At 45.4% G+C, this 3,547-nt stretch overlaps 1 pseudogene; it reads right to left on the reverse strand.

The window, feature by feature from the left end:
• Positions 1 to 2,699: 2,699 nt before the first annotated feature.
• LOC113623643 (60S ribosomal protein L21 pseudogene) lies at positions 2,700 to 3,232 on the reverse strand (annotated as a pseudogene).
• Between the last annotated feature and the right edge of the window lie 315 nt (positions 3,233 to 3,547).

Here is a 3,547-nt window from a genome sequence, read left to right on the forward strand (position 1 = left end):
CTTCTCTATGATGTGGTTTTTAAAAACTTAATAGGCTTTAGAGTGTATGGGGGGGCCTGAGTTTAAATCCCCCTTTAGCTGGATGACCATGGCTAGGTTATGTGTGAAGTAGGGAATAGCGCCTTCCTTGCAAAATTATTGGAGAAATCAGTGAGAAAATGTACAGAAATCTCTGAGCACAATGCTCTGCATTTAGGAGACACAGAGCAACGGTGGCTGTAAATCTCGGAAGCTGTTATTTTCTCCCTTCTGTGGTTTTCTGCCTCTCGCAGGCAGGCAGCTGAGAGTTTAAGGGGTGACCTCTGAGGAGGGAGACAGGAAACCTGAGCAGTTCCCCCAGCCACCTCCTGCCTTTGTGCTGCAGCCACCCTGGCTCTTCCCCACTCTGAGCCCACTGGGCAATCTCTTCTCCTTTCTCTGCCTTTGCAATGCTTTTCCCTCTGCCGGGACCTCACTTTTATGATGGTGTGTAATGAACCGCTTATAGAAGACAAAGTTTATTTTCAAAAGGAAGTTTTTTCTCCATATACTCAGCCAGCATGTATTTAAGAATGGTTTTATGTTTTTCAACATTTAGGTTGGAACATAAAGTGGCCTTTGTTTGCTTAAATCATTCTGTTATAGCTCCCTTGACCCCTGGTTTTATGCAAGTCCCAGTTTACAACCCTGTTCAAAGCTGCACAAGTCCCTTTGAACGGTTGCTGGGATTAGGAGAGAGACCGAGGGGGAGGAAGAAAAGGATGGCTTGGAGACCACCTAGGGCAAAGCAAATTGATGCCAAAAATGATTTTGGGGGATGCTGAATGACACCACTAATTTTCCCAACATCCTGCTTAATAAAACTTTCACACCGAGCCATATTTTCCAAGTTTCTCAAGGACTACTTAAGTGGGAACCCATTCAAAACCTTATTAAAGTCCAAGGAGATGATGTTTATTGGCTCTGCACGGACTGCTAAGCCTCCTGGTCTGTCAGGGAAGGCCTTGCTCCGACTTCGGTGTCCTCAGCACACTGGGCACTGAGGCTGTGGGAGGAGAAAGAGCCTCCTTCCTTCCCCGCCCTGGATTCTGTTCTTGAACCCAGGATGCGGCCAGTCTGGGACTAGAAACACTGGATGTGACTCTTTTTTTGGGGAGGAGGGCAATTAATAACCACCATTTATTGAGTTAGGTTAGGAATCCAAGATTCAAAGCCAGGGTTTGCTGGATTCCAAAGCAGCCCTATTACCATCACACTTCACTAGATGAAACTCAAGGCCACTAACATTGGGTTTTTACCTATTCACAGCATCTGCTAAAATTATAAATAGGTTCTTGTCCTCAAGTCTAATAGCAAGGAGAGAATACTAAGTAGGTAGTCAAGGCTTTCATTTTAAATAAGCTTGCTACAGGTATTATCATAGAATACTGAAGGCAGGGCGATGGGATGGGATCAGTTCCCTACTGGATGTTTACCACATCCAATTAAAAATATCCAGGAAGTAACAAAACCTAAAATGTGCTCCAGGGCTTCCCTGGTGGCGCAGTGGTTGAGAGTCCGCCTGCCGATGCAGGGGACACGGGTTCGTGCCCCGGTCCGGGAGGATCCCACATGCCGCGGAGCGGTCTGGGCCCGTGAGTCATGGCCGCTGAGCCTGGGCGTCCGGAGCCTCTGCTCCGCAGCGGGAGAGGCCACAACGGTGAGAGGCCCGCGTACCGCAAAAAAAAAAAATGTGCTCCAACTAGACAAGGTAGATTTAAAGTATTCCTATTAATATGAAGCAATAAAGCACTGATGACTAAGATCTGATTATGGGTTGCCAAGGTTTGAATCTTTGCCCAACACTAAGCACCTTACCCTCGGGCAAGTTACTTGTGCCTAAGCTTCCTTTCATGTAAAATAGGCAAAATAAAACTTATTCCAAGTTTTTTATGAGTACATTATGTAAAGTGCTTAGAGTGTCACATAACGTATTGGATGCTATAGAAATACTTATCATCAGTTTAAATAAAAAAGGTATTCTAGGGCTTCCCTGGTGGCGCAGTGGTTGAGGGTCCACCTGCCGATGCGGGGGACGCGGGTTCGTGCCCCAGTCTGGGAAGATCCCACATGCCGCGGAGCGGCTGGGCCCGTGAGCCATGGCCGCTGAGCCTGTGCGTCCGGAGCCTGTGCTCCACAACGGGAGAGGCCACAGCAGTGAGAGGCCCGCGTACCGCAAAACAAACAAAAAAAAGTATTCTAGTTTTTAACACTTTTCTGAGCCCTGCTGCATGAAAGGTCTAAACAACGCAGAACTAGCATGTAACTAGTTTAACAATGTATTTTTAAGTAGTAGGCTTCAAAGTTAAGTTCCTGATCCTCAAACCCAGCTACTTAATTTATGATGCAATTATGAGTAATCAACTTTTCCTGAGCGTAACTATAACGCAACAGATAACCTTTCACTTATTTATTTTAAGTCCTTTTTTCATAGGAGTTTAGAGACTATTTTCAAACTAGTACAAATATTTTATAAATACTATCCGACAGTTTATTAACCAGTGGAGTAATTACACAACAACCTACCTCACATCTTTCAGGAAGAAAACCCACTAAATTTGAAAAGTAAAGACGTCACCCTCTGAATTCGGACACAAAATGTGCTTTAAATATTTGTTTGGGGGAAGGGACACACACTTCTCCTCAATTAAGAGAAACATTTATACAGTCTAGTTCTTTTCTTTTCTTTCCACCCATCATGCCACGAATTCATAGGGAATGGGCTCCAACAGTTCAGGCTCCTTTCCATTGGTTCTCATGAAGTGCGCTTCTCTGGGTGGTACCCAGAGAAAGGTACCTAAGTACCTTTCTCTTTGGCTTCCTTCTTTTTCTGATCATTTTCCTTCACCCGTCTCAGGAAGCTATCTCGGCTCTTAGGGTGCTTCATATGCTCGATACTCACATTAATTCTCTTGGCAAGAATCTTGCCCTTAACTTGTTTGTTTACAATGATGCCAACAGCATGCTGGGTAACATTGTAGACTTTCGCAGTTTTGCCATGGTAACATTTGTGGGGCATTCCTTTTTGAACAGTGCCCATTCCCTTGATATCTACAATATCACCTTTCTTGTAGATTCGCATGTTTGTGACCAAAGGAACAACTCCATGTTTTCTAAAAGGCCTAGAGAACATGTAGCGGGTGCCCCTCCTCTTTCCCTTTGTGTTGGTCATTTTGGCGAATTACTGGAAGATGGTGGTTCCAGCTGAAAGTGTATGTGATTCTTGCGCCACAGATTCTGCCCCTCCAAGAAGAGGGAAGCTAAAGGGGATGGTCACAGGAGAGAACAAAGCCGGGCTGGGACCGTGTTCTTTTTCCTTTGGGGCTACCACTGGCCCCTTTTGCCCCAACGCTTGCTCATAAGTCATCCGGTTTCCTTTTCTAGTCTGAGTGACACTGTGACGTGAACTGACTTAGAACAAAGGCAGGGGCCCTGTCTTAGGTGCTGTTGTAGTCCCAGCACCAGTCACCTATTGGATGGTCAGTGACTGTTTGATGAATAAAGGAAGGCATGCATGTGTGAACAAATG

Source organism: Aethalodelphis obliquidens, unplaced genomic scaffold, assembly GCF_003676395.1.
Source record: "Aethalodelphis obliquidens isolate GAN/ISIS:26980383/991018 unplaced genomic scaffold, ASM367639v1 scaffold11, whole genome shotgun sequence".
In the NCBI taxonomy this organism is placed as follows: domain Eukaryota; kingdom Metazoa; phylum Chordata; class Mammalia; order Artiodactyla; family Delphinidae; genus Aethalodelphis; species Aethalodelphis obliquidens.